This window comes from Festucalex cinctus, chromosome 15 (genome assembly GCF_051991245.1).
Source record: "Festucalex cinctus isolate MCC-2025b chromosome 15, RoL_Fcin_1.0, whole genome shotgun sequence".
Classification (NCBI taxonomy): Eukaryota; Metazoa; Chordata; class Actinopteri; order Syngnathiformes; family Syngnathidae; genus Festucalex; species Festucalex cinctus.
The window spans coordinates 4912501-4926343 of NC_135425.1; the positions used below are offsets into that span (position 1 = coordinate 4912501).

Below are 13843 nucleotides of genomic sequence, written 5' to 3' on the forward strand. Positions count from 1 at the left end.
CGATCTTTCAAGCTCCACAGAAAATGTTGTGTTAGGACTATGGAAACGCGGATACTACCAAATGAAAGATTGAAGTCTCATCTTTCATCTAAAAAAAAAAAAAGTTTGTTTCTACCTTATTCGGATCTTCAGTAATCAACAATAGAAAACACCTTCGTTTCACCCAAATCCTCTATTTTCTTCCAAAATACGGAGAAATCAAGCTTTTTGTGAAACGATGTTATTTCATGCACTCTAGTGAATTTGGCACTTTTTTTTTTTGCATGAGTGATTCTACAAACACCTTAACTTCTATAAAACACTACCCCAACAATAAAAAAAAAATTTTGATTGCAAAATAACAGTTTATTTACATGCAACAGTAGCAATCCGAACAAACAATTTGGAAAACTCTTTGCAAACTATTTACACGTGCGCAACAGTTTTTGTCAGTCTGCTTCTGCATGGACTGATTTGCGTAGAGGTTGGTATGATGAACGATGTGCTGGAGAAGTTCATCCGTGATGAAGAGCTCCAGGATGTCAGCTGGCAGGTGGGAATTCAGCTCTGCTGCAGCATCCCTTGGTCCTGGTTTTGCAGCAAAGGGGAAGATGGTTGGATGCCAGCCGAATTCATCAACTTCAAGCCAGCCAGAGTCTTTGGGATCTGCAAATATACATTTCAATATCATATATTATTTTAGAGCACTGTGATGCAATGTGTGTGTGTGTGTGTGTGTGTGTGTGCATGTTTACCTTTTTTTCTTCGATGTATTGGTTGATGCACATTCTGTAAATTATAGAAGACGTTTACCATCAAATATTTTATTAGAGCTGTGGAGAATCTTTTTTTTTTTTTTTCTTTTTACCTTTGTTCTGCTCACTGTGAGAAGGGTCACTTTGGGCCCTATGAGGGGGAGCTTGTTGCGGTGTATTGAAAACGTTTTTGTTTTTGTTTTGTTTTTACCTTTCTTCGTTGTAGAACCAGCGGTCGGACGTTGCTGTGAGCACGATCTATAAAATATACATTCACGTTTGTATAGGTAATAGATGTTCTAGTGTATATCAGCACATTTACACACGCTGCTAGCAGATCGCCGAAAAGTTACTAAAGTTACTAGCAATCTCTTAGCATGTTAGCGCTTACCTTCATGTTCTTTGGAAGACTGTCCAAGACTGTCTTGCATCGGACCCATGATGAAACGTCATCTGTGCAGACGTGCTCAGTTGTGCACCACTTTTCTCCGGTGTTAGCATCGCTAGCCGGTGCGGCCTTAGGACGTTATTAGCATCGCTAGCCGGTGGGGCCTTAGGACGTGGTCGAAACGGCCGCGTCACCGCTTCAACTATGACTTAACTCCGTCATCACTGTGCTCTTGAGCACTGGTCGATGCTTTTGAGCTTTGAAAATAAGGATTAAGCGTGAGCTGATTGCCATCTGTAGCCTTTTTGACTCCCTTAGCCAAGTTAGCCATTCTCTCCCCCTCAACACTCTAGCTCCGCCTCTCTTCTTCTACTGTTGTCTCCTACCCAATCGTGTCCAAAAGAATCATCACAGCCATCTAGTGGCCAGGAATACTCATTATAGTAACCCGATCGGCTTGATACTTGGAGCACAGCTGCCCAAGGCTTTCCTCCACCCGTTTCCATAAAAAAACATAGTAGACGTCAATTAACGTCTATGGCGGCCAATTCTAGGTTTATACTGAACGTCTTTAAACGTTTATGGCGGTCAAAGAGTTAAGTGGGGTATTTAAAAAAAAAAAAAATTTATGCCTCAAGGGCTAGGTGGCGCTGCATATATAACTGAATGTTGTCATAGAGATACCTTCAGGCCTTAAATATTAACATACATGTCAAGTTTGGGATTTTTTGGAGCATGTACCGGGGAGTTATTAAACATATCCTTTTTCATTTGGAAACATGTTTACAATTTTTGTAAAAATACCGTAAGTGGGGTATTTTTTTTGTTATGCCTCAAGGGCTAGGTGGCGCTGCATATATAACTGAATATTGTCATCGAGATACCTTCAGGCCTTGACTATAAACATACATGTCAACTTTGGGATTTTTTGGAGCATGTACCGGGGAGTTATTAAGCATATCATTTTTCATTGCGAAACACAAATTTTGATGCCCCGCCCTCATCATATAGTATTTCGAAAAGTCAATATTTTTCCCCCTGTCGTTGGCTCAGGTCTTGACATGGTCCAGGTCAAGTCTGAAGTCAGTTGGATGAAACGTGTAGGAGAAGTGGGCAAAACTATGCCCCCTGTAAATGTGCAAACATCGTAAAAAATGGGACATTAAAAAATTCGTAGCTCACTTCCTGTTCATTTTAGCATATGGGTCCAAGAGACTTTTTTTTTTTTTTTTTTTTTTTTGTAGTTCTTGGGCTCCCTCATACACCTAAAAGTTTTCGGAGATCTTGCTTAACTCATTTACTCCCAATAACGTATAAATATGTTTTTTTTAATGTTCTAAGTGTCCCAAAGACGTATTTATACGTTTTTTTTTTTTTTATGCTAGAGCATACAGAAGGCTTTGATGCAGCCTCTCATATCAACTGCAAAGAACAGTTGCAGAAATGGTAGCTATTACACAAACGGCCAGCAGGTGGCAGTAGAGCAAAGGAGATCAATCAGGGCCATCTAGAAAAAAAGCTCAATTACTTACTATTTTAAATAGATTTGTGAAAACTGATGAAACTTAGCTCTCTTCTAATGCTAATTGCTGCAAAATGGAAACAGATAGAAACATACTTTTTTTCCTGATGAAAGAAGAGACTTTAATATTTCTTTTGATAGGTTCCATGCTTTAAAAGCAATAGAACACAATATTCTGTGGGCCTTGCAAAATCAGTCAAAATCCAGTAAAACAGCCGGGAGCGAACGGGACTGCTTCTGTGAAAATGGCTGGGAGTGAATGAGTTAAACGTACAAACGGGGCTGCTCCGTTAAAAATTTCAACGTCAGAATATTAAGTTTTTCGCCGGGCCCGAAGAGTGTGCAAAGTTTGGTGAGTTTTCGTAAATGTTTAGGTCCTCAAAAATGCGATCGTTTACGGATAATAATAATAATAATAATTCAAACGAAAAACAATAGGGACCTCGCAGCGTCCACATCTCCAACTCTCACTGGAGCGATTCACAGCCGAGTGTTAAGCATTTGGGATGAAGGTCAGCACCTTCAAATCCGAGACCATGGTCCTCAGTCGGAAAAAGGTGGCATGCCCTCTCCGGGTCGGGGATGAGATGCTGCCCCAAGTGGAGGAGTTCAAGTATCTTGGGGTCTTGTTCACAAGTGAGGGCAGAATGGCGTGGGAGATTGACAGGTGGATCGGTGCAGCGTCTGCAGTGATGGAGACTCTTTATCGGTCCATTGTGCTGAAGTAATTTACCATTCAATCTATGTTCTGTCCTTTACCTATGGTCACGAGCTGTGGGTCATTACAGAAAGAACAAGATCCCGGATACAAGCGGCCGAAATGAGTTTCCTCCGCAGGGTGGTCGGGCTCTCCCTTCGAGGTAGGGTGAGAAGCTCGGTCAACCAGGAGAACTCAGTCGAGCCGCTTGTCCTCCGTGTTGAAAGGAGCTAGCTGAGGTGGCTTGGGTATCTAGTTCGGATTTCTCCTGGACGCTTCCCCGGAGAGGTGTTCCGGGCATGTCCAACCGGCAAGAGACCCCGGGGACGACCCAGGACACGCTGGAGAGACTATGTCTCTCGGCTGGCCTGTGGAGCTGGTTGAAGTGGGAGTGGGAAGTTTGGGTTTCCCTCCTAAAGCTGCTGCTCCCGCAACCCAACCTCGGATAAGCGGTAGAAGATGGATGGATGGATGATCTGTATATATTACTGGATAGCCAATAGCCCACGCCCGTGCAAGCCATTGATGCCACAGGGTGGACATATTACCCTTATCTTTTGGTGAATTGTAGTTATAATTCTTTAATAAAAATATTCAAGTTTCCTCCTGTTAACATCCATCCATCCATTTTCTTGACCGCTTATTCCTCACAAGGGTCGTGGGGGTGCTGGAGCCTATCTCAGCTGGCTTTGTGGAGTAGGCGCAGTGCACCCTGGACTGGTTGCCAGTCAATCGCAGGGCACACAGACGAACAACCATCCACACACACAAGAACACCTAGGGACAATTTTGGAGCGCCCAATTAACCTGCCATTCATGTCTTTGGAATGTGGGAGGAGACCAGAGTACCCGGAGAAGACCCATGCGGGCACGGGGAGAACATGCAAACTCCACCCAGGAAGGCCGGAGCTGGACTCGAACCCGAATCCTCAGTACTGACAAACATGGCAGCTGTCGTACACATGGTTCGACCCACATCAGCACACACGTTCGGGGATTACGTGTCACAGCATCTATTGCCATTTGTCGAGTCACAAAACAAAACCCTGACACACTAGCATTGTGGTTTAGGCCCACGTACCAAGATAGGGGATGGTCACACTAGCATTCCAAAGCAGAACTGGAACACAGGTTTCCTCAAGAACACTGACAACAACTGAAAGAACTGTTCCCATTTCTGAGTAATGAGCTTGTCAAGCAGGATTCAGGTGGGATGCTTCTCTTCAGCACCAACTTGCACAGTGGGCTCAAACAGCAAGGCATCTCTGGTCTCCAGCCATGCAACCACATTGAGGTTGATACTAGGATACTGCTCCATCTTGCTCATGCAGCCAACCAGGGACATATGATTGCCGGAGTGCACACAGTTGATAGTGGATGTGGTCATTCTGGCCATTCACAGGTTTGCATCACTTGGCCTATTTGAGCTGTGTGTATGCCTTGGTACTGTAAAAAAAAGATTTGTGCCATTCCCATTCACACTCTATCTGCCCAGTTAGGACTATCAAGATGCATGGCTCTGCCATTTTTCCATGCAGTCACAGGCTGTGATATAGTCTCACACATTCTGGGATGTGGTAAAAAGACAGCTTGGTCAGCCTGGCAGAGAACCACCGGTCTGACAGACACTTTGTACTTTGTACATTATTTGTGCTATTTTAAACTCAACCAAGTGATAAAATTTCATTGTATTACTATTTAATTTGCTAAACAGTGAATCTGTTGGTTCTCTATATTTTGATCGAATAATAATTCTTATGGCTAGTTTTTGCAGTTTGAAAACAGGGTCAGTATTTGTTTTATATGCGTTTCCCCAGATTTCCCCACAATAAGTCAAATATGGTAATGAACAGTATAATGTATGTAATGATTTCTTATTCAGGACATCCTTAGTTTTAGAGAGTAAGTTTGTTTTGAGTACAGCAGTAAACTGTTTTAAGAATATATATTGCTTATACCTACATAGGGTAAGGACAAAATATAATAGTCAATTCATTTGGATTATGTAGATTTAATCAAATATTTTACTCAAGAACGTTTAAAAAGAATGATGCTGATTTAGCTGAAAACATGCTTCATAGTGTGATCGGAATCAAATATATTATTAATTAGGGCCCGAGCAGCGACCGCTGCGAGGTCCCTATTGTTTTTGTAAAAATTCTTCTTCTTCTTCTTCTTCTTCTTCTTCTTCTTCTTCTTCTTTATTCTCCGCAAACGATCGCGATTTTGGGTACCTAAACATTCACGAAAACTCACCGAACTTTGCACACTCCTCAGGCCCGGCGAAAAATTTGATATTATTAAGTCGTCATAACAATGCGACTCGATAGCGCCCCCTAGCGTAGAAAAATAAAAACCAAGCCCGGCACGTTTGAGCTAGAGCAACAAAAATTGGCAGGCACATGTAGCACCCCGAGACGCACAAAAAAGTCTATTGGGACCATGTAGCTAAAATGTACAGGAAGTGAGCTATGAATTTTTTTATGTCCAATTTTGGCCTATTTTGGCACATTCACTGTGGTCATGCTTTTTCCCCCTTTGCAAACATTTTTCATCCAATTGACTTCAAACTTGACATTTATCATCTCAAGACCTGAGAGAACAACTGGGCAAAACATCTTGCCTTTTTGAAATACTATATGACGGGGGCGGGGCATCAAATATTGCCTTTAAAATTTCATTTGTCCAGAAAGAGCAAATGCTTAATAACTCCCATGTTCAAGCTCCAAAAAATCTCAAACTTCTCAGGCAACGTAATAGTCACGGCCTGAAAACATCTATATGATAAAATTCAGTTATACATATAGCGCCACCTAGTGGTTACAATAAATGTCATACTTTACGTTTTTAGCTACTGTGCTGAGCTTGTTGAAGGGATCCATTTGAAAATTGGTCAGAAAAGCCTTAAGATGTTGATCATGCCCCACACCGAATATTGTAACTTTTCGCCAAAGGGCGTGGCCGCTACGGTGACGCAAAGTCTGAAGATTTTTCGTGAAAATAAAAGCTGCATTAACTTGACCGAGATGATCCTATCTTCTCAAAATTTCACACATTTGATGAGAGTCCAGCCCTAAAGACATCTACTGACTTATATTTCATCTAACTGATAGCGCCACCTAGTGGCAATCTTTTTTCTTACGAATTTTCTTCTACGTTTTTCTCCAAACACGTTAACTGGACCTACCTCATATTTGCTCAGATGAGGGTTTCGGCCTTCATGATGTCACAACACGAAGTTTGTGAGTTTTCGCGAATTGCTGTGGGTGTGGCTAAGCACTGTTCGCCAAGAAAATAACGCCAGTTTTGAGGGTCTAAACATGCACAGAAACTCATGAAACTTGGCACACACATCTGGCCTGGTAAAATGAGCAATATTTTATTGTTGATTGTGCTATTTTTACAAAAATGACTCAATAGCGCCCCCTAGAAGTTTTTAACGAAGCAGCCCCGGTTGTACGTTTAAGCAAGAACGACGGAAATTTTTAGGTGTATGAGGGAGCCCAAGACCTATAAAAAGGTCTCTTGGACCCATATGCTAAAATGAACAGGAAGTGAGCTACGAATTTTTGAATGTCCCATTTTTGACGATTTTTGCACATTCACAGGGGGCAGACTTTTGCCCACTTCTCCTACACGTTTCATCTGACTGAGTTAAGACTTGACCTGGTCCATGTCAAGACCTGAGCCAACGACAGGGGGAAAAATCTTGACTTTTTCGAAATACTATATGATGAAGGCGGGACATCAAAATTTGTGTTTCGCACTGAAAAAGGATATGCTTAATAACTCCCCGGTACATGCTCCAAAAAATCCCAAACTTGACATGTATGTTTATCGTCAAGGCCTGAAGCTATCTCTATGACAACATTCAGTTATATATGCAGCGCCACCTAGCCCTTGAGGCATAAAAAAAAAATACCCCACATACGGTATTTTGTACAAAAAATGTAAACTCATTCTAAGTGTGATAACTAAGTCATTTATGAATATTCTTTTAGTTTCCACCACTCAAAATGTTCACTGGCATCAGACTTATCCAAACATATATATATTTTTATTTATTTTTGATAGCCTCTGTTGACATTAAAAGCAATATCGTGAATGAAGGATATGCATAATAACTCCACGGTACATGCTCCAAAAAAAATCTCACACTTGACATGTATGCTTATAATCAAGGCCTGAAGGTATCTCGATGACAACATTCAGTTATAAATACAGCGCCACCTAGCCCTTGAGGCTTATATAAAAAAAAAAAAACACATACGGTATTTTGTACAAAAAAATTTAAACTCATTCTAAGTGTGATGACTAAGTCATTTCTGAATATTCTTTTAGTTTCCACCACTCAAATTGTTCACTGGCTTCACACCGATCCAAACGTATGTACGTTTCCATTTTGTTTTATTCATTTTTGATTGCCCCTTTGGACAATAAAAGTAACATTGTGCAATGAGTACAACGAGCGAGGATGTATATATACACTTTTACAAAAAATATCAATCGGGGCAACTCATTGCCTAAAAATAAAAAAGGACGCTGATTTTTGCAGATCTTAACAATCACCAAAACCCGTTGAGCTTGACACACACTGGCAAAAAAAATATTCTACATGTAAACGTTTATTATGCCATTTTCAAAGAAATTTTGCTTCCAATATGCCAGTACCCCAACGTGCCAGTACCCCAACGTGCCAGTACCCTAACGTGCAAGTACCCCAACGTGCAAGGACTCCAACGTGGCCCGGGCTGCGAGGGCCCTTTATAGCTGCTCGCAGCTCTAGTATTTTCATTGTTATTCCTATAAGTTTACATTTTTGCTGTCGATCATATTGGATTTTCAAATATGGCCATTTCTATTACGGTAGTACTACTGTAAAAAAAAAAAACTAAAAAAAAATACCAGATTCAGATTCGTTGCAGTAAAAAATAAATAATAATAATAATAATAATAACTAGAAATGCCATTTCTGGGGAAATGGCGTGTGAAGGCTGGAGAGCTGAATGATACCTGTGGAATGATTTGGAATAATGTTGAATGATGAATGATATTGAATGGTGTTGAATGATGTTGAATGATACTGAATGATATGGAATGAGCTTAACATGCTGAAGTTGGAATGGTTTGAATTCATCCAGAAATCTAGAAGCAGTTAAAGGAAGAAAAATAGCACAAAGGTAAAAATAAATCGGCAAGAAACAAGAAAACAAGGAAGAAATCAAGTAAGAATGTGCATAATGTGGAATTAAATGGAAAATGTAGAATGTGGGAAATAATCGGGTGCGTAATCTGGAATTGTGAGTAAGGTGTGAATTTTTAACCTGAAAAGCTGGAATACCTCATGGCATGAATTGCTGGAATATGTTGAAGCTGGAATGATGTGAATCGGATGAATAATGTGGAAGTAAATGGAAAATGTAGAATGTGGGAAATAATCGGGTATGTAATCTGGAATTGTGGGTAAGGTGTGAATTTTTAACCTGAAAAGCTGGAATTGCTCATGGCATGAATTGCTGGAATTTTTGAAGTGGAATCATGTGAATCGGGTGAAAAATGTGGAATTAAATGTGAAATGTAGAATCTCCAATTAAGAATAATGGGGAAAAATCGGGTACGAAATCGGGAATTGTGGTTAAGCCGTGAATTTTTGAACTGAGAAAAATGGAAGCGGCCGCGTGAATTTTTGGAATAGTTTGAAATTGGAATTGAGTGAATCGGGTGAAAAATGTGGAAGTAGATAGCTCCCAAGTCGGAATAACTGAAATAACTAGAAATGCCATTTCTTGGGAAATGGCGTGTGAAGGCTGGAGAGCTGAATGATACCTGTGGAATGATTTGGAATAATGTTGAATGATGAATGATATTGAAAGATATTGAATGGTGTTGAATGATATAAATGAATGACATGGAATGAGCTTAACATGCTGAAGTTGGAATGGTTTGAATTCATCCAGAAATCCAGAAGCAGTTGAAATCAGCAAGAAACAAGAAAACAAAGAAAAAATCAAGTAAGAAATGGAGGAAGTAGCAAGTAATCGGGTGAGCAATGGAGTAAAGTGAGAAGAATTAAGTAAGCAATGAAGTAAGGAGGGGAGAATCGAGTAGCAATGATGTAAGGAGTGGCAAACCTAAGCAATTGAGTACTAGTCACTGTTGAAATCAGATCACATTTGCATTAGCATTCAAATCTAGCATTACCATTAGAATGCTAACTTAGCATTAGCATGCCAAGTTAACATTAGCATTAGCATGCTAACTTAGCATTAGCATGTTAACTTAACATTAGCATTAGCATGCTAAGTTAACATTAGCATGCTAACATTAGCAATAGCATGCTAAGCTAACTTTAGCAATAGCATGCTAAGCTAACATTAGTATTCGCATACTAAGCTAACATTAGCATGCTAAGCTAGCATTAGCATGTTCACTTCCTGTTGATTTCAGGTCACTTCCTGTTGAAATCGGGTCACCTCCTGTTGAAATTAGGTCACTTCCAGTTGATATGAGGTCATTTCCTGTTGAAATCAGGTCACCCTGTTGAAATCAGGTCACTTCCTGTTGATTTAAGGTCACTTCTGGGTCACTTCCTGTTGAAATTCTCTATGTTGAAATCAGGTCACATTTGCATTAGTATACTAAGCTAGCATTAGCATGCTAAGCTAACATTAGCAATAGCATGCTAACATAGTATTAACGTTCTAATCTAGCATTAGCATTGGCTTGCTAAGTTAGCATGCTAATGCTAACTTAGCATTAGCATGCTAAGCTAACATTAGCATGAACATGCTAACTTAACCTTAGCATGCTAACTTAACATTAGCATGCTAAGCTAACATTAGCATGAACATGCCTTTTTTTTTTTTTTTTTTTTTTATTTGCTATAAGACATACAAACATGGCAACAATCAAAGATTTTCAGTATAAGTCAACAATAATTGCCAAGGGAACAGTAGTTTACAGAAAAATGATCTAACATAGAATGTACACATACAATTATAAATAAACAAAAAAAAAATATTACAAAAATGAAATCAGGGCATTCACATCAACACAAGAGGTATTTTTTTCAAGATATATATAATTTGTACTTTGGGCCTTTTAATTAATTGTAAAGATTTAATATACATTCTAAATTCGTTTACAAAATTTTGAAGGATGGGGGGAGATTTTTGAAATTTTTACTTGTGAATGAAAAATGTTGCTATATATAAAATGATATTAACAGAAATTTAGCATGAACATGCTAACTTAGCCTTAGCATGCTAACTTAACATTAGCATTAACATGCTAACATTAGCATTAGCATGCTAAGCTAACATTAGCATTAGCATGCTAAGCTAACATTAGCATTAGCATGCTAACATTAGCATGCTAAGCTAGCATTAGCATGCTAATAGCATTAGCATGCTAAGCTAATAACATTTGCATTTTAAGCTAGCATTAGCATGCTAACTTAGCATTAGCATACTCACTTCCTGTTGATTTCAGGTCACTTCCTGTTGAAATCGGGTCACTTCCTGTTATTAGATCACTTCCTGTTGAAATTGGGTCACTTCCTGTTAAAATCATGCCACTTCCTGTTGATTTTAGGTCACTTCCTGTTGATATGAGGTCACTTCCTGTTTATATAGGTCACTTCCTGTTCAGGTCGGGGAATATCCTGGCAAGAATCACAGGCATACCTAATCAATTGGCCAAAATGGCCGCAGCCTTGGGGGAACAGTTTGGCGAGAAACCTGGGCATATCATTTGTCTAAAATGGCCGCCGTGCATGGTAAGTTAGGTGGTAATATGGAAGAGCTCATGGCATGAATTGGTGGTATGTATTCTAGTTGGAATGAAGTTAATCGGATGAAAAATGTGGAAGTAAATGTGAAATGTAGAATCGCCCATGTAGAATGTGGGAACTAATCGGGTACAAAATCGGGAAATGTGGGTAAGGTGTGAATTTTGGAACTGAAAAGCTAGAAGACCTCATGGCGTGAAGTGCTGGAATATACTGAAGTTGGAATGAAGTCAATCGGATGAATAATGTGGAAGTAAATGGAAAATGTAGAATGTGGGAAATAATCGGGTGCGAAATCGAGAATTGCGGGTAACGTGAATATTGGAACTGAAAGCTGGAAGAGCTCATGGCATTGTAAGGGAAATCGGTCCAATTAATTATTAAATCAATAATTGTTAATTATTAAATTAATAATCAATTGGCTCATTAATTGAAGGAGACTCAAACTTAATGTTTAAATTAAGTTGAGCTTGCCTGCGGAGCACCACATCTCTTTTTGATCATTTTATCAGGATGACAGATGAGAACCTCGTTGAATCAGTCATTAAAATGAATGTTGTGCCCTTACTACAATTTTGTGAGTTCTTTGTTCAGCTTAGAGGTCACTATAAATTGATGAAACACACACACACAGTAAAAACAGGTTTTGAGTTTTGTGCACGTTTATTCTCTAACCTAGGTGGGAAAATCTACTTAGAACTTAAAGAAGCAAAACTAACTACTCTGATCGGAAATAAAACGAGAACTAAAGTAATGAAGTCATCAAAGGAAAAGAAAACAAGAAAAGAGAAACTGTCTTCGCCAAGGTGATGGATTTCTTAAATCAAACCAACATGGGACCCACAATCAACCTAGTTTGCACCAATTTGTACTCGGGCGAAGGCCTGCAAAGTTGCACTTACAGATGGGGTTGGTCTGAGAAGCAGGACCCTGGATGGAGACTCGCCAAGCCAGTTTGAAGAAGGGATGAAGAAGGTTCAGTTCAGAAGAGGAGCAGAATTCGTCCGGCTGGCCAACTGAGCTTCACGGGGTCAACCTGCTGGCTGGGAAGAGGCCCTTTTTGGTTGAGGCCTCAGGGTGCCTAGAAAGGTACCATCCGTTTGAGCCTGTGCAGGGACCAAAAGCAGCGTGTTTCGCTGCGCCTGTCGCAACACGCGATGGCTTCCGTGCGTTGCCGTGTGCTGGAGGTTAAGCTAGCTGGGCTAGCTCTTTGTCTGGCAGCAGGAACAGAAGGGCCAGGGGCCCAAGAGAGCAGAGCCAAAAGAGCAGCGAAAAGAGCGGGAGCCAAAAGAGGAGCCAAAGAGAGAGAACAGCAAGCAGGGAGCGTGCTTTTAAATTGGGAGGGCTGCGGCCTCCACACCAGGGGTCCGGTAAGACCAAAGTGGAAAGTTACCAGCTTGGAGAGGATTTTGGTACAGACTAATCAGATTGAATCTGGATCCCATGTTTATTGAGATTCTAAGGTCAGAATTCAATCAATGCAACACGTACAATTGAATACCTCAAATGAAATGTTACCTAGCTTACACTGTTAAAACGTGCATACACATGAAAGTTTAGTGGAGAATCTGCCACTGCAATGGAACATTTTCATGACATTTCATGGAGTCAACATTTCACAAATGGCAAACATAACATTTCATAATTCATTGTTCTGTTGCAAAATAAGAAAGTCAAGTTTCTAAGAAGGCTTTTACTGTTCTGATTTGTGTGTGTGTGCGTGTGCGCGTGTCAGTCAGAACATGTGTGGCTGTTTGTGGGGGATGTTCTTGTCCTCCCCACCCCCCACGGTGGCATGTCCAGGACACAGGAGTGGAGTTCCTTTGGAACTGAGGTTGCAAAAAGTTACAACCGGCCGATAATTGTTACAGCATGAAATGGTGGAATATATTGAAGTTGGAATGAAGTGAATCGGATGAATAATGTGGAAGTAAATGGAAAATGTAGAATGCGGGAAATAATCGGGTGCGAAATCGAGAATTGTGGGTAACGTGAATATTGGAACTGAAAAGCTGGAAGAGGTCATGGTGGAATATATTGAAGCTGGAATGAAGTGAATCGGATGAATAATGTGGAAGTAAATGGAAAATGTAGAATGTGGGAAATAATCTGGTGCGAAATCAAGAATTGTGGGTAACACGTGAATTTTAGCACTGAAAAGCTGGAATAGCTCATGGTGTGAAATGGTGGAATATATTGAAGTTGGAATGAAGTGAATCGGATGAATAATGTGGAAGTAAATGGAAAATGTAGAATGTGGGAAATAATCTGGTGCGAAATCAAGAATTGTGGGTAACACGTGAATTTTAGCACTGAAAAGCTGGAATAGCTCATGGTGTGAAATGGTGGAATATATTGAAGTTGGAATGAAGTGAATCGGATGAATAATGTGGAAGTAAATGGAAAATGTAGAATGTGGGAAATAATCGGGTACGAAATCAGAAATTGTGAATTTAGGCCGTGGGGTGAACCCCAAAAAAGTGCCTAGAAAATGAGTTTCGCTCCACTGTCTGGGCACTACTTGTTCAATGCATTTTTTGATAGATAATACCCTTCTGAACTTTGGGTTAAAAGTTCACCCAATGTTTTCCTGCCCCAATTTTGTCACAAGCCAGAAATGCATATATAGGTAAATAACAAAAAACGAAAATCTTGTGCTGCAGTTTTTGGTTGTAAAACGTCTTACATTAAATTTGGCAACAGAAAATCATTC

At 40.1% G+C, this 13843-nt stretch overlaps 1 protein-coding gene and 1 long non-coding RNA gene across 2 annotated transcripts in view; one reads left to right on the forward strand and one right to left on the reverse strand.

Annotated features, from left to right (window-relative positions):
- The window catches only part of psmb7 (proteasome 20S subunit beta 7), a 94636-nt gene that overhangs the window by 29670 nt on the left and 51123 nt on the right, over positions 1-13843 (forward strand). The window lies entirely within an intron of this gene.
- Positions 314-1543, reverse strand: LOC144002537 (uncharacterized). Its single transcript, XR_013278764.1, has 3 exons — positions 1126-1543; positions 735-992; positions 314-645 (listed from the first exon to the last, which is right to left on the reverse strand). It is a non-coding gene; the product is annotated as an uncharacterized LOC144002537 (long non-coding RNA).